At 45.9% G+C, this 24,752-nt stretch overlaps 2 long non-coding RNA genes across 6 annotated transcripts; both read left to right on the top strand.

The window, feature by feature from the left end:
- Positions 1-232: 232 nt before the first annotated feature.
- On the top strand, positions 233-5,094 carry LOC123097712 (uncharacterized). Of its 4 annotated transcripts, none has more exons than XR_006447416.1 (7): positions 234-1,150; positions 1,379-1,581; positions 1,678-1,891; positions 1,985-2,164; positions 2,282-3,090; positions 3,705-3,989; positions 4,082-5,094. It is a non-coding gene; the product is annotated as an uncharacterized lncRNA (long non-coding RNA). The 4 variants fall into 4 exon arrangements; XR_006447415.1 differs by having other exon boundaries at positions 1,965-2,164; XR_006447414.1 differs by having other exon boundaries at positions 1,678-2,164; positions 2,282-2,532; positions 2,660-3,090.
- A 16,076-nt stretch (positions 5,095-21,170) lies between these two features.
- On the top strand, positions 21,171-24,531 carry LOC123099976 (uncharacterized). 2 transcript variants are annotated; one of them, XR_006448320.1, is made up of 5 exons: positions 21,171-22,096; positions 22,235-22,437; positions 22,534-22,747; positions 23,320-23,605; positions 23,698-24,531. It is a non-coding gene; the product is annotated as an uncharacterized lncRNA (long non-coding RNA). The 2 variants fall into 2 exon arrangements; XR_006448319.1 differs by having other exon boundaries at positions 21,171-22,437.
- The last annotated feature ends 221 nt before the right edge of the window (positions 24,532-24,752 follow it).

Genomic DNA, 24,752 nt, shown 5'->3' with positions numbered 1-24,752 from the left:
CCGTCCCATGTTATGACATCATCATACCGGTCTTCCGATTTCCATGCATGACGTCATACGGATCTTTGGGTAAATATATTTTGTCTTGTTCGAGGAACCTTTTTAGCCAAAATTTATTGCGCCTCCTAGGATTTTGCCCCTACCGTTTCGGGCTCCCCTTCCTTTATAAATAATGCGGCAGACCCCTGAGCTCATTCTTCTACCTTCTCTGTTCCTTGCTCTTCTTCTTCCGCCCTAACGAGCAGCGCCGCTTCGAGCTCGCTGTCGTTCGAGTCAGCAACAACACCAACGCCTGCGCCGTTGCCGGCACTCATCGGAAACGCCGCGGCCGCGCTCGCGACCTTTGACATCCTCAAATCCTTCTTTCCAGATAAGTGTCACACTTAATATCCGTGCCACTTTACCATTGCAGTTCATCACTAGTTTGTCTAAGCTCTTCCAAAAATGTTTATGTAGATCGATCCTATCCACGACCTATTGCTTGTGGGATATCTGACTGCCTCCGCTACTAAATTGATCACGTTTTAGATCCCTCTTGTTGCACCAAGTGGACTCCATTGCCGTTTCTTCACCTAGCAGCTCCACCATACCTAGGTTTTTCTTTTCTTTTTCAAATATTTTCCAGATCTATAGTTGTAACCAAATCTGAACATTTTCTGTTTTCGATTGCTTTGACCTGGACTTGGCTTCACCACTTGTCAAATTGTGAATTACACTGGTATTTTTTGTCCATTTACACCATTGTCAGCTCTCAAATCGTAGTAATCCATAGAAGTTTCTTCATATTCCTTAGACCTTTGCTCATTTAATAATCGCTACTCGGGCGTTCATAGCCGCTCGTAATTTGATTTGCAACTGCCATCTCACGGACATCAAGGTTATTTTATCGTCTTATACCTCTGAAGAGCTCTTACTCATCCCTTGATGCTTGCTCCATATATCATAGCCGGCTTATACTTGTTTTTCATACCTTGTAGTTGAGCTTTATTTGCAACTGAACTCATGGCTCCCAAGACCAACAAAGCTGTCAACTGGGCTAAATCCAGCATGTCCCCACTTATGCTGGACAACTTGGTGAACACCGGGTTGCTCCCATCCCAAGCCGAAATAGAATGGCGCGCACCCGATGAGGAGATCCATCCACTACCTGGTGAGAATGAGGTCGTCATATTCGCCGACCACCTAGACAAGGGCTTTTCTCCTCCGGGTTCAAAGTTCTTCCGCAATGTACTTCATCACTTCAACATCAGGCCTCAAGATCTTGGACCCAACTCAGTTTTGAATTTAAGCCAATTTCAAGTGTTCTGTGAAGTATATCTCCAGATTGAGCCGTTTGTTAGTTTCTTCCAACATTTTTTCTATCTCAACCATCAAACAGAGCACAAGGGAGGACCGAGCATAGAACTTGGAGGAGCAACCATCCAAAGAAGGAAAAGCTCGACCTTTCCCAACGTATCACTGGCGAGCCACTCGAAAGGATGGCACATGCCCGGTTTTATTGCAAGGATACTTCACCAGCACGGCATCATCCTTTGTCGGGTTATAGACTAGACCGGCTTGACGCTTCGACGATCTTTCCAGGTTTCGCCTCCAAACTAGAAAGGGAGACATTGGAACCCTTATACTTAAAATAAATGCTTTAATAGCTCACGGCCTCACTGGAGTCGACTTGACCAGGTGTTGGATGAACTGGTGAATCCAACCCCTTAGCCTAAGGGGCTGTCTTATGCATGAATATATCGATGAGTTGAAAGACCCTCTGCGCTTCGGCCAGGTTGACTTGACAACATCTGAGCTCATAAAATCCACCAAGAAGCTTCTATGCGAGAGCCGAGGCAAAATCGGCCTTGTAGGCTTGGCCCTCTTCTTTGCACGCAACCTGGCACATCCAGTAAGTCGCCTTTTGATTTTTCATTCATATTGTTTTATATAAATTTGCTTTTTCGCTCTGCTTAATATGTCAGCTTGTTGCTTCGTGCATGAGAATTCTGAGTGGTGGAAAACTGGACCTCAAAATCCTAGTCCACCTTGGGATGAAGAACCGGAAGAAGAAGAGGAAATTGAGCTAGAAGATCTTGACTCTCTTGGCCGCCTCTTTAATGAACTTGCTAACGCCACCACGTCACAGGAAAATACTGGGACCAGTCGAGCCAAGGAGACTGAGGTAAACCTCTCTTCTTCTGACTTGGAAACACTTGGGCAAAGAAGAACCCGGAATGCAGTCCGTAAGGTACCATTTTCGCACCCAAAAGCTTACTTAGATATACACTTATCTTTGAAGAAAACGCAACACGAGGCCGGCTTGAAAAGGAAGACCCGGGCCAGTTCTGGCGAGTTGTTAGATGGTCTATCATACCAGCCTTCTCCGCACCATGTTAGGACTCAAGAGAATCCCAACCCGGTGACATCTTGCCCGAGGGCGGGTCAAATCAAGATACCGTTGAGTCATTCTGACCCGGATTACCATACGACTTCACTGTCTTCTGATGAATCTTGCTCCAACCAAGTGTCGCCTTTTAATATCAATCGTGGGTAAGTAATCAAGAAAATTATGCTATTTAACATCTCATTTCCTACTTTGCGGACCCGCTTTTATATAAATTAAGGGCTAAGGTTTTTGTCAAAAACAAAACTGGCGAGTCCTCTGCTGCCATGACAGGAACTGAGGAGGAAATCCCTTCTCATGACGTTGCAACAGGCAACCTGGAGATTCAGGTCAACCCGGCTAGTGAAGAAGAGCTGTCTCACCAGGACAACCCGGCAAGCCCTGTCCGCGCTTCCACACCTCCTATTGTGGAGGAAAATAAAGAAGATTCGAAGGATAACTCAGCCGGTGTTGATCCGGAAACCAAGGCCCGGGATAACATGGTTGTTACTAGTGAACACTGCGACCCAGCTCCTGAAACTTCAATGACCTTGGCTAAAATCATATCAAAGAATTATTTGCCAAGTAAGGAGAAGGGAAAAGCTAGTCTTCAATCACTTGAAAATTTTGATGTGACCTCTCTGCATCATGGATTCTTGACCCGGCTATCTGAGAGCCAAGATACTGAAATTGCTATGGCCAACACGTTGAAGAGAAAGTATGAGGTATGTCTTGTTGCTTCCTTCATCCATGTATGTATATATGTGTAGCCTCCAAGTCTTAAGTAGAGAAAGTAGTGATATGCTTAATACTTGCTTGGGTAAAAGCTCTGAATAAAATCTGGGTTGGTACCCTTGACCTGTTTTGGAAATCATCACTTAGGTTGTACTCACATGTAGCCCCCAAGGGTCGGGTTATTAGGTAATAATGAGCTGGTTCTTTGTAAAACAAAACTTGTTAAATGTAATAGGAGCAATAGGTAGCCCCCAAGGCCCGGCTTAGCAACATATGATGAGCCGGGTCTTCAAAGGTATGCTTATTCAAAAATGAGAATGCACTATCCCCCAAGTGCCATGTTGAGTACTTGTAGCTACATGGTACTTGACAAAAGAGGCCAGATTTGACTGATGTAGCACCGAAGTACCGTGTTGAACGCCAGCGACGGCTCGGGACTTCATAAATTTGAATAATGTAGCCCCCAAGTGCCGGGCCGATCGCCGCTGGCGGCTCGGGACTTTTTTCGTCATAGGATTCAAAACTTGAATAGTGTAGCCCCCAAGGCCAGGGTCCTGCGCCTGCGGGGACTTGGAACTGCCAATAACGTGCCTGCTTTTGTTAGTCTGTATGTGCAGGATATGCCGAACAAAACCGAGTCACGGGAGGCCGGCTTATAGAAAGACCAGGAAGAAATGAAGCTTCGAGAAGAGGCAGAAAGCTTGTCTTCAGATTTCCAAAGGTCCGTTCTTCTGTCACAGACACATAGAAAAACCAAGGCTGACTTTGAGCAAGAAAAAGGCCGCCTTATTGAAACGCACAGAGGAGGCCGAGTTGAAACTCCAGCCGGTGACCCAAGAACTGCAGAGACTTAAGGGTCACATTACTGACATGTGCATATCCATCTTTGGTAAGGATAACTTTCTTCACAACTGTAAGTCGCCAAATAGTTCCAGGTTGATATCTGAACCGGGTTTCTTATTTGTATTGTTGTGTCAACAGGCAAAAAACATCATAATGTGTTGGAACTCCCTCCTGTGAAGCTGAAGGCCGTTTATAAATTTCTGGAACAGCTATATGTGGGTGGTGCTAAGTGTGTAATGTCAATCAACAACACCAAGGAGCCACCTCGCCACATTATGGATATGATCAGGGAATTATCCACTGTTCCAGAATGGATCCAGGAGTTGAAGAAGGAGGCTTGCCGACAAGGGGCTATGTGCTCACTGGCGCGTGCGAAGGCTTATCACCCGGAGATGGAACCGACTCTTCTAGCTGATGGGTTCCCATAATTCAACGTAGATAACTCACTTTTTACTGAAAAGGACTATCTATGCTGTGTGAAGGAGACCCGAGTCAGCAACGACGATTGCAGAAACATTGGATCTAACCAAATTTCAAGCCGGCTATTCTAAAGCCGAGAAACGCAGAGATCTGCCCAAGCCATAACCCGTCGAGCTGATTCCTCCATGTAAGTAATCTTTTGCATCCGACGTCGGCACTCCGACTTTGATCAAGGAAGACATGGTGTTTGAAGCTCTGTCTTCAATTCAGTGGGTGGCAGATGACCCCCAGACTTAAGGAGCAGAACAGGCGGCCCCTGAAATGCCGGAAGAGTCGACACATGCTGACTCGGCTTCAACTAGTGCAGAGGGAGATCAAGTCAACGTCAACCCGGAGGGCTCCACCATCGGCTTACAATAGTGAGCTTCTTCAATTGTGATGGTTGCGTTGAAAAACATGGTGAAAATAGCCTGGATGTGGCTTTGTAATTTTTGGGTGTGAGAAAAACTCCCATGTTGTTGCAATGCCATCGTGCATTGAATACTTCACCGTTGAGCCAATGGCAATCTTTTGAAATATATGTCAATCACAGTTGTTGCTCAACCCGGTGGTATGCACTTTATGTTTTGAGTGAGTCTTTGGTCGTGGTTGCGGTGCAACCCGGCAAAATATATGTACAGAAATTGTTAAGTGTCACAGTTCTTTAGACAAAGCACAAGTTCAATTTCCCATGACCCGGTCAGGTTTGTGACCCGAGATTTTATTTATGAAAACCTTTACTGCAAAAGAATATGCATAGATCCATATGTATATAGAATGAATAACATATAACATGATATAAAAAAGAACTGAAAGTAAAAGAGCCTGCTTTCGAGGCACGACATAAAAGACTGACTTTCGAGGCTCGAGTCTGAGATTTGCTTCTGTGAAGCAAGCCTTGTAGCCTCTTTTGGTTTATCCTAGTTTTCGAAAAGCCGGCTCTCATGTGACTTAAACCGGTGTTTTAACTTTGAGAAGTTCAGGGTCAACACAGTCCATGATAGCCATCAGTGTGATTGACTTGTCAAGAGTACAACCAGGTCACCTTTTCGGAGTAGCATCAAGCTAAGAGGCAGGTTTAACCAATTATTTATAGTGGCGTATGCCGGGTCAAGAGGGATGTTAGTAGCTAAACAAGATGAGTTGGAATCCCCCAAGTGAACAACGATCAAAGAATAATGGCTCAATACACAATTTTTGAGATGAAATGACAAACTCCGGGTTCTAGAGACAGGCTCTATTTCATTGATCATTAAATATGTATATACATGATAAAAGTATGTACAAAGGACTGAAGCTAATGGCGTTTAAGTATAATAAGGCCGGAGATGTGCAATATTCCAGGGCCTGCTGCTCTCCTCTTCAGAAGTACGTGACTTATTTCGCTCACACATATCAACGAGATAGTATGAACCATTGTTTAGGTTCTTGCTGATGATGAAGGCCCTTCCTAAGGAGGTGAAAGGTTATGCATATCTGTCTGTTCTTGTATCAGACGGAGCACTAAGTCACCCTCCTAGAAGGTACGGCTTTGGACTCTACGGCTGCGATAGCGACGTAGGTCTTGCTGGTATATCACTGATCATGTTGTTGTAAGATCGTGTTCTTCCTCCAAGGCATCCAGAGAGTCTTGACGAGTTTGTTCATTATCTGCCTCTACATATGCTACAACTCTGGGGGAGTCATGATGGATATCACTTGGCAATACGATTTCTGCACCATAGACTAGAAAACACAGCGTGTAGCGTGTTGACCTATTGGGAGTAGTCTGTATGCTCCGAAGGATGGCGGGAAGCTCCTCAATTCAGCATCCAGGAGTGCGCTCAAGAGGAACCATAAGTCTTGGCTTAATCCCACGCAATAATTCTTAATTAGCACATTCTGCTTGACCATTGGACTACGGATGTGCTATTGAAGCCAGATCAAGGCCGATGCGCTCTTTCTGGCAGAACTGTTTCATAGCTCCTTTGGACAGGTTAGATCCATTGTCTGTGATGATGTTATGCACATAATGAAAACAAAAGATCAACTTCTTCAGGAATTTAACTGTCGTTGCTGCATCACAATTGAGCATTGGTTCCGCTTCGACCCACTTGGTGAATTATCAATAGCAACCAAAAGGTGAGTCTTCTTATCGTTTGATGATTTAAAAGGACCAACCATGTCAAGCCCCCAGACTGTAAACAACCAAATAAATGGGATCATCTGAAGCTCTTGAGCCGAAACATGAGCCTGACATGCAAATTTCCGACATCCATTGCATCTGCGAACAATATCCTCTACAAGTGCATGAGCTGCGAGCGAATAAAAACAATGTCGAAAAGCCTTCGCGACTAGAGACCTTGAGCCGGCATGATGACCACAATTACCGGAATGAATCGCATTGAGAATCTCGTGGCCTTCCTTAGGAAAAGCACAACACTGGAAAACGCATGTAATACTTCTCGTGTGTAAGTCGCCATTGACTATAGTCATGGACTTAGACCTCCTAATAATCTGTCGATCGATGATTTCCTCTTCTGGGAGCTTGCCACGGGTATGATATGAAGGAAATATGCCCTAGAGGCAATAATAAAGTTGTTATTTTATATTTCCTTATTCGTGATAAAGGTTTATAATTCATGCTAGAATTGTATTGATCGAAAACCTAAATACATGTGTGAATACATAAACAAATACCGTGTCCCGAATAAGCCTCTACTATACTAGCTCGTTGATCAAAGATGGTTAAGGTTACCTAACCATAGACATGTGTTGTCATTTGATAATGGGATCACATCATTATGTGATGGACAAGACCCATCCGTTAGCTTAGCATAATGATCGTTGAGTTTTATTGCTATTGCTTTCTTCATGTCCAATACATATTCCTTCGACTATGAGATTATGCAACTCCCGGATACCGGAGGAATGCCTTGTGTGATATCAAACATCAAGACGTAACTGGGTGATTATAAAGATGCTCCACAGGTATCTCCGAAGGTGTTTGTTGGGTTGGTATAGATTGAGATTAGGATTTGTCACTCTGAGTATCGGAGAGGTAACTCTGGGTCCTCTCGGTAATGCACATCATAAGAAGCCTTGCAAGCAATGTGACTAATGAGTTAGTTGCAGGATGATGCATTACGGAACGAGTAAAGAGACTTGCCGTAACAAGATTGAACTAGGTATGTTGTCGGGCAAGTAACATACCGATGATAAAGGGAATAACGTATGTTGTCATTACGGTACGACTGATAGAGATCTTCATAGAATATGTAGGAACCAATATGAGCATCCAGGTTCGCTGTTGGTTATTGACCGGAGAGGTGTCTCGGTCATGTCTACATAGTTCTCGAACCTGTAGGGTCCGCACACTTAACGTTCGATGACGATTTTGTATTATATGAGTTATGTGATTTGGTGACCGAATGTTGTTCGGAGTCCCGGATGAAATCACAAACATGATGAGGAGTCTCGAAATGGTGGAGAGGTAAAGATTGATATATAGGACGATAGTATACGGACACCGAAAATGTTCCGGAGGGTACCGGGTACATATCGGGTCACCGGAAGGGGTTCCGGGCACCCCCGGCAAAGATATGGGCCTTATTGGGCCAAGAGAGGGACGGACCAGCCCACAAGGGTCTGGTGCACCTCCATATAGGCCAAAATTGGAGGAGAAGGAAAGGAGGGAAGGGAGAAGGAAAGGGGAGGATTCGGCCTCCCACTTTCCTTCCCTCCCCCTCTCTTTCCTTCCCCCTATGATACTGGGTGATCATAAAGATGCTCTACAGGTCTCTCCGAAGGTGTTTGTTGAGTTGGCATAGATAGAGACTAGGATTTGTCGCTCCGAGAATCGGAGAGGTATCTCTGGGCCCTCTCGGTAATACACATCATTAGCTTGCGAGCAAACGACTAAGGAGTTAGTCACGAGGTGATGTATTACGAAACGAGTAAAGAGACTTGCCGGTAACGATATTGAACTAAGTATTAAGATACCGACGATCGAATCTCGGGCAAGTAACATACCGATGGACAAAGGGAATTGCGTATGTTGTTATAACGATTCGACCGACAAAGATCTTCATAGAATATGCAGGAGCCAAAATGGGCATCTAGGTTCCGCTATTGGTTCTTAACCGGAGAGGTGTCTCGGTCATGTCTACATAGTTCTCGAACTCGTAGGGTCCGCGCGCTTAACGTTCGTTGACGATATAGTATTATATGAGTTATATGATTTGGTGACCGAATGTTGCTCGGAGTCCCGGATGAGATCACAGACATGATGAGGAGTCTCTAAATGGTCGAGAGGTAAATATTGATATATAGGACGGCGGTATTCGGACACTGGAAGTGTTTCGGAGGGTACCGGGTACTTATCGGGTCACCGGAAAGCAGTTTCGGGCACCCCGGGCAAAGCTATGGGCCTTATGGGCCAAGAGAGGGAACACACCAGCCCATAAGGGGCTGGTGCGCCCCTATAGAGGCCGGCCCTATGAGGAGGATAAGGAAAGAGGGGAGGGGAAGGAAAGTGTGGATTAGGACTCCCCCTTCCTTCCCTCTCCTCCTCTTTCCTTCCCCCTTCTTCATAAAAGGAAAAGGGGGGGGGGCGCAGGAGGGCAGGAGCCCTAGGGACGGCAGCCAGCCCCTTGGGGCGCACCCTGGCTGCCCTAGGCTGCATCCTCTCCCCTCCCACCTATATATATGTGGGGAGGGGGCGCCACACAAGGACACAACATTGTCTTAGCCGTGTGCGGTGCCCCCGTCCACCGTTTACTCCCACGGTCATATTTTCATAGTGCTTAGGCGAAGCCCTGCGGAGATCACATCACCATCACCGTCACCATGTCGTCGTGCTGTCAGAACTCATCTACTACCTCGCCATCTTGCTGGATCAAGAAGGCGGAGGACGTCCCCGAGCTAAACGCATGCAGAACGCGGAGGTGCCGCTCGTTCGGTACTTGATCGGTTGGAGCGTGAAGAAGTTCGACTACATCAACCGCGTTGTCAAACGCTTCCGCTTATGGTCTAGGAGGGTACGTAGACATACTCTCCCCCTCGTTGCTATGCATCTCCATGGATAGATTATTACGTGTGCGTAGAATTTTTTTTGTTTTCCATGCAACGATTCCCAACAAGATAAGCCAAGTAAGGAACTGTCCACTCTAGGGTGGCATGAACTACAACCTCCAGCTCTGATTCTAGGTTAGGAATAGCAAGGTCTTCCTCCGTTGGTAACTTTACAAAGGGGTTATGCAAAACATCAAGGAAAACATTGGGTGGAATAGGCTTTGCGCCGAGAGGCCAAGCGAGACAAGGCAACTGTTGCTTCATTCTATCATCGATCAATATGATTAACCTGGTAACTGGTGAAGTGGCCACCAATAATAGTAACAGCATGTCTGTGAGCCGCCATAAGGTGGTCTTTGGAATCCCAAATCCCTGAAACCTGTTGAGCCACCAAGTCTGAGTCGCCCACCCGACTGAGATTCATCTCCTTAGCCATACGAAGCCCATGAAGCAAAAGCCTTATATTCAGCTGCATTGTTAGTGCAAGGAAACATGAGTCTCAAAACTTAACAAAATCTATCACCTCGCGGAGAAGTTAAAACTACTCCAACCCCCGAGCCTTCCAATTGCCTGGAGCCATCAAAGTGTATCGTTCAGTATGTATTATTAGGCTTCTCTTCTGCAGCTTGTAACTCAGTCTAGTCGTTGATGAAATCCAGCAAAGTTTGAGACGTGATAGCCGTTCTCGACACATACTTCAGGTGATATGGGCCGAGCTCAATGGCCCACTTGGCAACCCGGCCTGTGGCTTCTCTTTTCTGGATAATATCTCCCAAAGGAGCTGAGCTGACCACTGTGATGGGATGCTCCTCTAAATAGTGCTTTAACTTGCGACCAGCCATGAAAACACCCAAAAACAGTTTTTGCCAATGTGGATACTGCTGTTTGGACTCGATCAGGACTTCACTGACATAGTAGACCAGCCTTTGAACTGGATATTCTTTCCCTTCTTCCTTACGTTCCGCGACGACTGCCACACTTACTACTTTATTATTGGCTGCAATGTACAAGAGCATCGACCCCTTCTCCTGAGGAGCAGCAATTATAGGTGGCTCAGACAACTGCTTCTTGAGGGACTCAAAGGCTTTATCAGCAACATTGCCCCAAGTGAAATTGTCTGATTTTTTAAGAAGTTGATAAAGAGGGATAGCCTTCTCACCAAGCCGACTTATAAACCGGCTCACAGTTTCCACACGACCTATCAATTTCTGGACGGCCTTGATGTTGGTCGGCTTGGCTAACATTGTGATAGCTTTGATTTTTTCTGGGTTGGCCTCAGTACCACGCTCGGACACTAGAAAACCCATCAGTTTCCCTGCAGGAACACCAAATACACATTTTTGCTGAGTTGAGCTTCATCTCGTAAATTTGAAGATTATCAAACGTCTCCTTGAGGTCGTCCAGCAATGTTTCCTTCTTCCAAGACTTGACCACGATGTCGTCAAAATAAGCATGAATGTTACAACCAATTTTCTTGTGAAAACAATTCTGGACACAACGCTAGTAAGTTGGACCTGCGCTTTTCAGCCCAAATGGCATAGATGTATAGCAAAAAGCTCCAAAAGGTGTGATAAAAGTTGTTTTCTCCAGATCTTTCTCCACCATCTTGACATGATGATATCCAAAATAAGCATCCAGGAAACACAAACACTCACAGCAAGCAGTAGAGTCAATGATTTGATCAATGCAAGGAAGAGCGAATGTATCCTTAGGGCAGGCCTTGTTCAGGTCTGTGTAATCAACGCACATCCGCCAAGTTTCGTTCTTCTTTAGAGCAAGCACTAGGTTAGCCAACCACTCAGGATGAAAAACTTTGATGATGAAACCGGCAGCTAGGAGCTGGGCTACCTCATCGCCAATGGCTTTACGTCTCTCTTCGTTAAAACAACGGAGGTATTATCGGACAGGCTTCATCTTAGGATCCACATTTAGGCAGTGCTCAACGAGTTCTCTCGGTACACCAGGCATGTCAGAACTCGTTGAGCGTGCTTTCCTATTTGGGATCCATATTAGCCCCAATGGTGAACTAATGAGATGAGTCGCCAGGGGTGAAATCCACTTGCTTAGTATCATCAGCCCACTTGAATTTGAGTAGGGGTCAGACTTAGTAGTTCACTTTTTCAGAGAAGTCATATCAGCTCAGTCAATGTTATTCTTGTAAAATTTCAACTCCTCACTTGCACAAGCTGACTCAGTGTAAACTACATCTCCTTCCTCACACTCCAGGGAAATTTTCTTGTCACCATCAACTGTGATAGTCCCTTCAGGGCCCGGCATTTTGAGCCTCAAATAGAAATAACAAGGTCGTGCCATGAACCGAGCATAAGTTGGTCGTCCAGACAGAGCGCAATAAGGACTTCTGATTTTGACCACCTCAAACGTCAGAAACTTAGATCTGAAGTTAAATTCAGTGCCAAAGACCACTTCTGGGGAGATTTTCCCAATATGATATGCCGACTTCCCGGGAACAATCCCATGAAACACCATAGATGATGGTTTAAGCTGCTTCTCTGACAGGTTCATTCGCTTGAAAGTATCATAATAGAGGATGTTGATGCTACTCCTATCATCCATGAGTACCTTAGTGAGCTTATACCCACTAACTTGAGGTGCTACCACCAGAGCAAGGCAACCTGGATTATCAACCCGGGGAGGATAATCCTCACGACTCCAAATCACAGGCTGCTCTGACCAGTTCAAGTACTCCAGAACTGCCGGCTCAACCATGTTCATGACCCGTTTCTGGAGTTTCCGGTCATGCTTGTAGGTGCTGGTCGTGAAAACGTGATACTGTTCGCTGTTTAACTGCTTTGGATTGCTTTGGTACCCGGACTAACTTCCCTGGTTCTGATTTCCCTGGCCAGATCGCTGATTATTGCCGCCGCCAATACCAGGCCCCTGAAAACCAAACCCTGGGCGCCAGACCCCTAGAAGCGTGCACTGGGGAAAGTCCCTTGTGAGCCGGCACCCTAAAGGCCGGCTCCGGACCCGTCGGCCCTAGAATTTCCTAGATGTCCCCCATTGCCGCTACCATGATGGTTCTGAAAAACTTTGTTTCTAAACTCCTACATAATGAAGCAGTTTTCCCAAGAGTGATTTGCTGGCTTGCCATCAAAACTGTGTTTGGGACATGGCCCATTTGAGGGCTTCCTCGTAGTTACGAGGTCGATTCCCGTTATAAGGACGACCCAAATTATTACCCCCTCTCCGGTTCTTGAAACCAGTATTTGTATTAGCAACAAAGATTGATCCTCCTTCACTGCTCCTGTGCTTTTTATTGTTGCCATTGTTACCCTGATTGCCATCATTGCTATTGTGCACATGACTATTTCGCTGGTGATCCTTACTGCCACCGTTTTCTTGCCCTTGCCAGACTTCTCGTCATCTGAAGTTGGATCCTTCGTATTATCTGCTCAACATATCTGGTAAGAATGTCCATGAGATCACCCATGTATTTAACCTTCCCTTTGAGACATACAAGCTTCTGGACGAAAGGTTGGAAATGAAAATTTCTTTCCAAGAAGAGAATGGCTTGAACGGCTATCTGAAGAATGGATAATCTCTGCAGCAAGATGTACCAGTGATGTGAAAACTCGTCGTTACGCTGAATACAATGCTCGAGATCAACAATCATAGTTGGCAGTTTGTAGGTTCCTTGGAAATTCTTGATGAAGCGCTCTTTCAGTTCTTCCCAAGTGTTGATTGAGTTGGCGCAAGTTTTTCAACCATGTGCGCGCTGGCCCTTCCAACATCATGGTCAGATATTTAGCACAATCTGCATTACTAGCGTCCAACATATCCATGGCTAACTCATAACTTTGAATCCACTCAGCTGGCTCTAAATCAGCTGTGTAGTTAGGGACCTTGCGAGGACCCTTGAAATCAGGCGGCACGTGCTCATTGCTCAAGGCAGGCACTAAGCACGATGTCCCAATAGTCCTGCTAGTTAGATCGATACTCCATGAGGTTGGCTGGGCTGCGGTGGGTGGGGGTTGAGTGTGTGCAACTCCTGTGTTTCCTACTCCCGCTTCTCGCATAGCACGAGCAGCATCGACAATCGCCTGCGCATCTGTGACTGCCGGTCATGGCAGGTTCGAGTGCTGCTGCCGCTCCCGCTGCCGGCGTACACTACTAGAAACTGTCGAGGACTCGGCGTGTCCCCTCCTGCTATGACTCTGGTGTGGGGTGGAATGAAGCCGATGCTGACTGTGAGAATAGTTCGCCTACTGGGTAACCGTAGTTTTCAGCATCTAGATGGCATTCCTAGCCTCGATCTCAATCGGGTTATTCCCAGTAATCGGAATCGCAGTAAGATTGTGAGTCACCGCCAGCACATTATCAACCGGGTTGGAATAATGACCACCTGGCGCTTGGAAACAGCGGGGTTGATGTTGAGCCGCCAATGTCGGTTGAGCCGGCTGAGATTCCTGAGGCATCTGGCATAACTGCGGCTGTGGCGAGGCCGTATTTAGAGGTATGTTCGGGGTCAACTGGGTATGACAGGGGCTTCCCCTGGCAAGCCGGCTCCATTCCCCTGGTCTGCCGGCTCATGCGGGTCACGCGACATCTCAAACAGCCGGGTCGGCTCGATCGCCGCCGGAAACCGGCTCTGATGCCTTCGATGGTACACCGTAGAAGATTCGTTCTGGCAAAAATTAAGATGAAGCTCTTCTACCCTCAGGCGCTCGGTCTCTCTGGTGATCCGAGCTAGGCGTTGCACGGTACAGTGTGGCACCTCCAGGCTAGGCGCCACACCAACACTTAGCGATTTTTTGGCAAACATAGAAGTGTGAAGATAGCATATGCACACATAGTATGATGATGTGCATTAGGATTGATAGATGGCAAGCAGACAACTGTGAAGACAACATATGCACAAAGTACTTCACGACACATAGTAGTTTATAACACATAGTACTTCAACTTGAGGAGTAGTTCATACAACCAAATAGAGGAAGAAATACATAGTACTTCATGACACATAGTCCACAAGCAAGTTGAAGATGATATAGCTCTATTGTGTAGAGCAAGGCCCCTTTTCTTTCTTATTCTTCCTCTTCCTCCTTCCTTTTCCTTATGCAGTGAACCTCCTTAACCACCCTCTCCATGAATATCTTGTTCTCTTTTTTTTCTACTTCGAATGCCCAAAGTTTCAAGGTTCTTTCTTGAAAATCCTTGAGACGCTTCTTCTGTGCCTCCTCACATTTTCTCTTCAACGCATGCTCCCTAGCGCAACACTCATAATCTACTCTCTCTCTTTCCTTCCTCTTCTCTTCGAGCTCCTCTTCCTTCTTCTTCTTCTTTAGTGCGGCTGCATCCTCCTCTCTCAGCTTCTTCACAGCCTTCTCCCACCATCCCGCCATCTCATCTTCGCCATCCTCCTTCATTGTTGGTTTGTTGGGTTGAGAAGCCGCCATACCTACAATGAGTGAAACATAGTAGTTAGTAATGACAATAAGAACAAATGGAAGAACATGTACATTGCAACATATTAGTGAATAAGGACAACAAGAACATATGAAACATTATAGTTAGTGAGCAACATACGGAAATGGTCCATCGAGGTATCCAAACATTCCTCTATAACGACCTTGCCCTTGACCACCACCACGGCCAAGTCCAGCACCAAGGCCAAGACCATCACCAAGGCCAAGACCATCACCACGGCCAACACCACCACCACGAGCTCTACCACCACCACGGCCTAGACCACCACCACGAGCTCTACCACCACCACGGCCTCTTGTAAGTCCTAGTTGCCTCCCTCTTTTTTGCCTAGATCCTTTTTGGCTACCACTTGGTTGGCTACCACTTGGTTGGCTTGGCACTTGTTGGCTACCACTTGGTTGGCTTGGCACTTGCTGGCTACCACTTTGTTGCCTTTCACTTGTTGGCTACCACTTGGTTGGCTTGGCACTTGTTGGCTACCACTTGGTTGGCTCCCTTGTGTAGATCCTTGTTGGCTTGTGCTTGCATCAATTTTCTTGGACGTTTTCCTTGGTTTCGTACATTTTCTTTTGTTGTGGCCATGACCTTTTCATTCCCCACAACGGGAGCTCTCACGAGGCTCTTGGAATTGGTCGTTGCCCTCTCCGCGGCGGCCACCATGGCCCCATCCGTCCATGTCGCCCCTAAGATGCTTTGTCTTACGTCTACCCCGTTTAACACCTTCAACTCCGGATCCGGCCATAGTTGAACTCCATGGTACTCTGGCCATTGTGATTGGTCAAAGTATGGGTGAAAGCAGGGAGCCCATGTTTTCTTGACCATCATGATTGAGAACTCCGACTCCCTCACGGTGAGGGGGTGATTGACGTCCACATTCCTAACGCGACCAGCGGTATACAAGCGTGAGCATGGGAGATGAAGCAGCAATGGCCTCTCGCAAGAGCAGTCACAACGTGTTAACGACACCTTGAAAGCCCGACCTCGATGTTGGCGGCCATCGTTTCTGGTTCCTCCTGGCTCTTTCACTTCATACTTCCACTCTTCGTTGTCATATAGTATAGTGTGAGTCTGCCTTCCGTGTTGAAATTCCAACCATTCATCAACCTTGGGTGGGAACTTGTACTTGTACTTGCGCTTGTTCTCACCCGCTATCTGTGCATCCGTTTCCGTCGAGTACTTTAGAAAGTACGCATTCATCTTGTCAAATGTGTATTGAACTATTGCCGTCACGGGTAATTCACGTGCACCTTTGAGCACCTTATTGAAGCATTCGGCCATATTGCTTGTCATTTGACCATATCTCCAGCCATCTTCATCAAAAGCACGTGCCCACTTGTTCCGGTATTCGATGTGCCTATTGAGAAAGTCTTGACCCCCAGGATCAAGTTTTTTGTGTGCGAGCAATTTGTTGTACAAAGTGACGAACCGCTTGTCGGAGAAAGCGAGACAATAATCTTGAAGATCATCGGCCAACTCCTTAAGGCCACATGCCCTATGGAAGTTCGAACAAAAGTGCCTCATGCACCATCGATGGTGCAATGGAGCATGCCCGGGAATGTCAATCTCCACCGTGTTAAGAATTCCTTGATGCCGATCCGATATGACACAAATTTCCCTCTGAGCGGGCAACAACTTCGTCCTCAAAAGATGCAAAAACCACTCCCAGTTGTCATTGTTCTCCACCTCAACCAAAGCAAATGCCAATGGCAACACCCGGTTATTGGCATCACTTGTTATTGCAACCAACAAGGTTCCCTTGTATTGTCCGGTCAATAACGTGCCATCAATGGCGATGACCGGCCTACAGTGTTCGAAAGCCCTCGCGCATTGCTCAAACGCCCAAAATGCACGGCCAAATACTCGGACTTTCCTTCCTTCATGAACCGTTGTTTTTCCCCATGAGGCTCGACCACATGAGCCATGCCCGGGTTTGTGGTGGCCATGGCTAACAACAACCTAGGGATTCAGTTGTATGATTCCTCCCAAGTACCATACAACATCTTAAATGCGGCTTGCTTCCCTTCCATGCCTTGCCGTACTTCACCTTGTAATGAAAGATGGCTCTCACAAGGTCAATGACATGTTGGATGCTCATTGTTGCAAGTGTGGATAATGAGTTTGAGAGCCTGTAAGGGATGAACTCGGATGTGAGTTGTCTGTGGTCTCGGGACACAACCTTGCCATCCACCCTTTTGCCTCGGCACATGTGAGTTGGCACACAACTCACTACGTGCCAAGTGGGACCTCCTTTCCATGGTCGTGCACGCACAATCCACGGACATATTTCATCTTCACATGCACATGCAACCATGTAGCGCACATTGACGTCCGAGTTCACCACCTTGTGTGGACGATAATGCGTAACCGAGTAGTTGTCGAGCCACATCTTCAATTCCAAGAAGGTTTCGAACTTAGACCCTTTAGCAATCCCGTTCTTGCCGTCATCCAAATCACGGTGAGAGCTTGGCCTAACCCCAAGAGATATACCTTGGCCACCATCTACCACAGCTTCATCCGCGAGACTAACATCCTTGAACAATGTAGTCCGATGATCCCGACCGAATACCTTCTCGAAAGCTTCGGCCTCCTTCACCGTGAACCCCTCCTCATCAACTTGTTCATCGAGACCTTCGTCATCCGAATCCGATGCATAGCCACGGGAATAAGGGATGGAATGGTCCATTGTCTCTTGCAAATGATATTTGTCGAGATCACCCACATTGTTGTCATGGAGATCAACTTCATTGTCATCGTCCACATACTCATCATGCTCCTCTTGCAAAGCTTCATTTTGGTTGTTTGGAAACGTGCTCAATGTTGGCCTCACTTCTTGGGTTCAAGGGTGGGGGGCTACTAGCAACCAAAGGGGGGGGTTCCGGTTCAGGTCCAAATGCAAACTTGAGTCAACCTTCTTCGTTGCAAATAACTCAAGAGCCTTGTCTAGTGATTCGGCCACCGTCTCCTTGTATGCAACTCAACATTGCTCCGAGTTGACACGCATTGTCTTCCAACAGATGTGCATTCCGAAACCAACATTATGCCTTCCCTCCAACTCAACGATATCACTAGGGTCCATCCAATTCAAATCTTTCCTCGCTTGTTGCAAGAGCTCCGCATAGCTAGGACTACTATCAAACACCATGTCAAGCTCATCCGGGTCCGGTTCAATATTGCCTTTTAAGAAGGCGTCTTTGTCCCCATGATGAACAAACACACATGTTCTTCACATCCCTATAAGCATTCAAACAACACAACCTAACATTGCTTCCATGAGTATTAATCCAAAGATTAACACGGAATGCAAACCCTAAAATATATATGAAACAACAACCCTAACCCTAGCACCAACATAAGAACACCCATAAGAATAACCCTAACATACTAACAAGCCTAATCATAGGAAATTGGCAAACAAACATCTCACATCTCCATGCAAATCTCTAGATCCATACAAAACTAGGGTTTCCCCAAACTAGCAACAAATGAGCAATTTGTTAACATTACTTGGATCAAAACAAGGGGATTAGAGAAGATTACCTTGAGGGAGGGTTTGAGTTCGAAATCCATGGACAAAATCTTCAAATTTGGAAGATTTTGGGAAGGATTTGAGAGGGGGAGAGAGGGGGAGAGGGGGCAAATTTCAGGTGGGATGCTATGGGGGTTGGGGTGTGTGCGGGGGGAGTGGGGGAGGGGGGCCAGCCAACTAGTAACAGACAGTGCAGGGCGTTGCACATTACATGTGTGGCGTCTAGCTCGGAGGCGCTGCACTGCTGGGTGCGGACCCAGGGGCTGCCACGGTGGACAGAGGTGCAACGCCCTAGAGCTAGGCGCTGCACCGTAAGGTGTGGCGCCAGCATGTCAGGCGCCACTCAAAAAGGTCAGCCATGTGAATTAGTTTTGTGGGCAGTTCATTTCAGGAATTTATTACATCCACAGGTCAAAATTGTCAAATTTGCCGTCACTAGGAGTACGTCCCAGGCCATGAACTCATCGTCAGTCATCTAGCATGTCCCAGGCCTTCCTTCTATGTCGCTTGGCCTCTGCTACTGTTCGAACAGCGCACCGGCACACAGTGCATCCAAGGGAAGCAGGACGAAGTGCTGGACAGTGGTACGTACGGCCGGCCGGAAGTGGTCGGCCTGGTCTCCATGGATTCCTTTTTTCTTCAAGTGCTTGGTTGCCATACCAGCTGACCAAATCTTGCTTAAACTGAAAGAACTCGTATTGCTAAAAAGTGTTGCATTTTCGGGGTTGCGCCGTCAGGCAGCTATGAACCGTGCGCCATTGGTGCTCGAGCTCATTTGCAACTCTTAGAGCATCTAAAACCCACAGGTAGCAAATTTCGTCCCCCATCACCCGCGGACACGCCCCGGGTGCGTCCTCGGACAATCGGACAACACACCAAATTTCTCCTCAGCACCCATTTGGCACGGCCAACGTACGGGGCAAATATTTTTTCCATGTCGTTCTTTTTTCATTTCATTTCATTTTTTTCTTGCTTCAATAATTCAGGATTTCAAAAATTCTGAAATTTAAAACAATTGTGAATTTTGAAAAAAAATGTTCAAGAAATCATGAAATGTTCATGGATCTAAAAAATCGCCATTCAAAAAAAAGTTCACATATTTAAAAAAAGTTCATGATTTTTCAAAACAAAATGTTCGGGAAGTAAAAAAAAATGTTCATGATTTTGACAGGCACGTTTGAGTGAACAAATGGTCACAAATTCAAAAACTGTTTATGAATTTATTAAAATTGTTCACAATATTCAAAAAATATCTGTGAATTACAAAAAAAGTACATTGATTCAAAAAATGTTCGTTAATTCAAAAATGTTCACTGATTCAAAAATGTTTGTGTATTCGGAAAAAATCATGCATTTAAAACATGTTCATCAAAACAAAAAATTGTTCACGACTTCAAGAATTATTCCCCCAATTTCCAAAAAAGTTTGTCTGTCAAGAAAAATGTTGACATGATTCAAAAAATATTCGAGATATTAAAATATATTTGTAAATCCTAAAAATGTTCACGATTTCAAAAAATGTTTGTAACTTTCAAAAATGTTCATGATTTCAAAACAATGTTCACAATTTCAGAAAATGAAACAGAAAAGATGAAAAAGTAAAAGTTAAAGAAAAAAACAACATGAGGGAAACAAAATGAAAAGAAAAAAAAAGAACCAAAATGAAAAAAAAACTCGAAAGAAAGTCACTCACAAAAAAGACCGGCTTGGGAAGGTTCGAGAAATTTTCCCCAAAACCGAAAAGAGCTATGGGCTGGACCAAATATATGTAGCGGCGGCGGAGGAGGTGTCGTGGTTTTGTCACGAGGGATGTCCTCATGAAAGGACTAAGTCTGGAGGCGCAACTAGGTGGTTTCTTGAACGGGGTTGATTGTGAATAAAGGACACGAGTTTACCTAGGTTCGGCCCCTCACGGTGGAGGTAAAGACCTACTTCCTGCTTGATTGATATTGACGATGATCTCGATTACAAGGATGCGGATTCGCTAACCTAGCTTTCGAGAGATTACAACTTGGTGTTTTCGATTTGGGGGCTCCGCTTTATATAACAGGACAAGTCCCCGGGTTTACATGAGATTCCAGGTCGTACTGTCAACCCGTATCCTACTCTAACTCTATCTATCTTGCCTCCCATGTTAGGAAATCAGCCACTTCTTGCACCGTCTTGTTAAGCCGGATCAATGCCAGCTTGTTCATGAGCCAGCCCTTGGAAAACGTCCTTCTGGACCTTCAGGCCCTTATGTTTCCTCTATGATCCGGGAAAAGTACTGACCCATAGAGCTTCTATGCTTCTGCCTGGGTCAAGATTCCTGCCGGGTCTTGATCGTGGGGAATACCCCCAACATTAGCCCCCAGTTTAACTTGGATTTATCCAGGTTAAGTTCCATCCTGAAAATAAGACAAAAACTAACTGTAAAAGATTAAGCTGGGTCTGGCATCTTTCATCCTTCCTTCATGAGCCTTACAGCCGGGTAAATCCATTTGCTGGCTTGCGCGACTTCGTACTTGGCTTATTTTCTACCATCCCATGTTATGACATCATCATACCGGTCTTCCGATTTCCACGCATGATGTCATACGGATCTTTAAATATATTTTGTCTTGTTCGAGGAACCTTTTTAGCCAAAATTTATTGCGCCTCCTAGGATTTTGCCTCTACCGTTTCGGGCTCCCCTTCCTTTATAAATAATGCGGCAGACCCCTGAGCTCATTCTTCTACCTTCTCTGTTCCTTGCTCTTCTTCTTGCCGCCCCTAACGAGCAGCGCCGCTTCGAGCTCGCTGTCGTTCGAGTCAGCAACAACACCAACGCCTGCGCCGTTGCCGGCACTCATCGGAAACGCCGCGGCCGCGCTCGCGACCTTTGACATCCTCAAATCCTTCTTTCCAGATAAGTGTCACACTTAATATCCGTGCCACTTTACCATTGCAGTTCATCACTAGTTTTTCTAAGCTCTTCAAAAAATGTTTCTGTAGATCGATCCTATCCATGACCTATTGCTTGTGGGATATCTGACTGCCTCCGCTACTAAATTGATCACGTTTTAGATCCCTCTTGTTGCACCAAGTGGACTCCACTACTGTTTCTTCACCTAGCAGCTCCACCATACCTAGGTTTTTCTTTTCTTTTTCAAATATTTTCCAGATCTATAGTTGTAACCAAATTTGAACATTTTCTGTTTTCGATTGCTTTGACCCGGACTTGGCTTCACCACTTGTCAAATTGTGAATTACACTGGTATTTTTTGTCCACTTACACCATTGTCAGCTCTCAAATCGTAGTAATCCATAGAAGTTTCTTCATATTCCTTAGACCTTTGCTCATTTAATAATCGCTACTCGGGCGTTCATAGCTGGCTCGTAATTTGATTTGCAACTGCCATCTCACGGACATCAAAATTATTTTATCGTCTTATACCTCTAAAGCGCTCTTACTCATCCTTTGATGCTTGCTCCATATATCATAGTCGGCTTATACTTGTTTTTCATACCTTGTAGTTGGGCTTTATTTGCAACTGAACTCATGGCTCCCAAGACCAACAAAGCTGTCAACTGGGCTAAATCCAGCATGTCCCCACTTATGCTGGACAACTTGGTGAACACCGGGTTGCTCCCATCCCAAGCCGAAATAGAATGGCGCGCACCCGCTGAGGAGATCCATCCACTACGGGGTCAGAATCAGGCCTCAAGATCTTGGACCCAACTCAGTTTTGAATTTAAGCCAATTTCAAGTGTTCTGTGAAGTATATCTCCAGATTGAGCCGTCTATTAGTTTCTTCCAACATTTTTCTATCTCAACCATCAAACAGAGCACAAGGGAGGACCGAGCATAGAACTTGGAGGAGCAACCATCCAAAGAAGGAAAAGCTCGACCTTTCCCGACGTATCACTGGTGAGCCACTCGAAAGGATGGCACAAGCCCAGTTTTATTGCAAGGATACTTCACCAGCACGGCAACATCCTTTGTCGGGTTATAGACTAGACCGGCTTGACGCTTCGACGATCTTTCCAGGTTTCGCCTCCAAACTAGAAAGGGAGACATTGGAACCCTTATACTCAAAATAAATGCTTTAATAGCTCACGACCTCACTGGAGTCGACTTGACCAGGTGTTGGATGAACTGGTGAATCCAACCCCTTAGCCTAAGGGGCTGTCTTATGCATGAATATATCGATGAGTTGAAAGACCCTCTGCGCTTCTTCCAGGTTGACTTGACAACATATGAGCTCATAAAATTCACCAAGAAGCTTCTATGCGAGACCCGAGGCAAAATTGGCCTTGTAGGCTTGGCCCTCTTCTTTGCACGCAACCCGGCACATCCAGTAAGTCGCCTTTTGATTTTTCATTCATATTGTTTTATATAAATTTGCTTTTTCGCTCTGCTTAATATGTCAGCTTGTTGCTTCATGCATGAGAATACTGAGTGGTGGAAAACTGGACCTCAAAATCCTAGTCCGCCAAGGGTCGGGTTATTAGGTAATAATGAGTCGGGTCTTTGTAAAACGAAACTTGTTAAATGTTATAGGAGCAATATGTAGCCCCCAGGGCTAGGCTTAGCAACATATGATGAGACGGGTCTTCAAAGGTATGCTTATTCGAAAATGAGAATGCACTATCCCCCAAGTGCCATGTTGAGTACTTGTAGCTACATGGGACTTGACAAAAGAGGCCAGATTTGACAGATGTAGCCCCCAAGTACCGTGTTGAACGCTAGCGACGGCTCGAGACTTCATAAATTTGAATAATGTAGCCCCCAAGTGCCGGTTCGATCGCCGCTGGCGGCTCGGGACTTTTTTCGTCATAGGATTCAAAACTTGAATAGTGTAGCCCCCAAGGCCAGGGTCCTGCGCCTGCGGGGACATGGAACTGCCAATAACATGCCTGGTTTTGTTAGTCTGTATATACAGGATATGCCGAACAAAACCGAGTCACAGGTGGCCGGCTTATAGAAAGACCAGGAAGAAATGAAGCTTCGAGAAGAGGCAGAAAGCTTGTCTTCAGATTTCCAAAGGTCCGTTCTTCTGTCACAGACACATAGAAAAAACCAAGGCTAACTTTGAGCAAGAAAAAGGCCGCCTTATTGAAACGCATAGAGGAGGCCGAGTTGAAACTCCAGCCGGTGACCCAAGAACTGCAGAGACTTAAGGGTCACATTACTGACATGTGCATAGCCATCTTTGGTAAGGATAACTTTCTTCACAACTGTCAGTCGCCAAATAGTTCCGGGTTGATATCTGAACCGGGTTTCTTATTTGTATTGTTGTGTCAACAGGAAAAAAACATCATAATGTGTTGGAACTCCCTCCTGTGAAGCTGAAGGCCGTTTATAAATTTCTGGAACAGCTATATGTGGGTGGTGCTAAGTGTGTAATGTCAATCAACAACACCAAGGAGCCACCTCACCATATTACGGATATGATCAGGGAATTGTCCACTTTCCAGAATGGATCCAGGAGTTGAAGAAGGAGGCTTGCCGGCAAGGGGCTACGTGCTCACTCGCACGTGCGAAGGCTTATCACCCGGAGATGGAACTAACTCTTCTAGATGATGGGTTCCCAGAATTCAGCGTAGACAACTCACTTTTTTACTGAAAAGGACTATCTATGCTGTGTGAAGGAGAGCCGAGTAGCAGCAACGAGGATTGCAGAAACATTGGATCTAACCAAATTTCAAGCCGGCTATTCTAAAGCCGAGAAACGCAGAGATCTGCCCAAGCCATAACCCGTCGTGCTGATTCCTCCACGTAAGTAATCTTTTGCCTCCGACGTCGGCACTTCGACTTTGATCAAGGAAGACATGGTGTTTGAAGCTCTGTCTTCAATTCAGTGGGTGGAAGATGACCCCCAAACTTAAGGAGCAGAACAGGCGGCCCCTAAAATGCCGGAAGAGTCAACACATGCTGACCCGGCTTCAACTAGTGTAGAGGGAGATCAAGTCAACGTCAACCCGGAGGTCTCCACCACCGGCTTACAACAGTGAGCTTCTTCAATTGTGATGGTTGCGTTGAAAAACATGGTGAAAATAGCCTGGATGTGGCTTTGTAATTTTTGGGTGTGAGAAAAACTCCCATGTTGTTGCAATGCCATCGTGCATTGAATACTTCACCATTGAGCCAATGGCAATCTTTTGAAATATATGTCAATCACAGTTGTTGCTCAACCCGGTGGTATGGACTTTATGGTTTTGAGTGAGTCTTTGGTCGTGGTTGCGGTGCAACCCGGCAAAATATATGTACAGAAAATGATAAGTGTCGCGGTTCTTTAGACAAAGCACAAGTTCAAATTTCCCATGACCCGGTCAGGTTTGTGACCCGAGATTTTATTTATG

Source organism: Triticum aestivum, chromosome 4D (assembly GCF_018294505.1).
Source record: "Triticum aestivum cultivar Chinese Spring chromosome 4D, IWGSC CS RefSeq v2.1, whole genome shotgun sequence".
NCBI classification, from domain to species: Eukaryota; Viridiplantae; Streptophyta; class Magnoliopsida; order Poales; family Poaceae; genus Triticum; species Triticum aestivum.
This window is presented reverse-complemented; position numbering and strand designations above follow the sequence as displayed.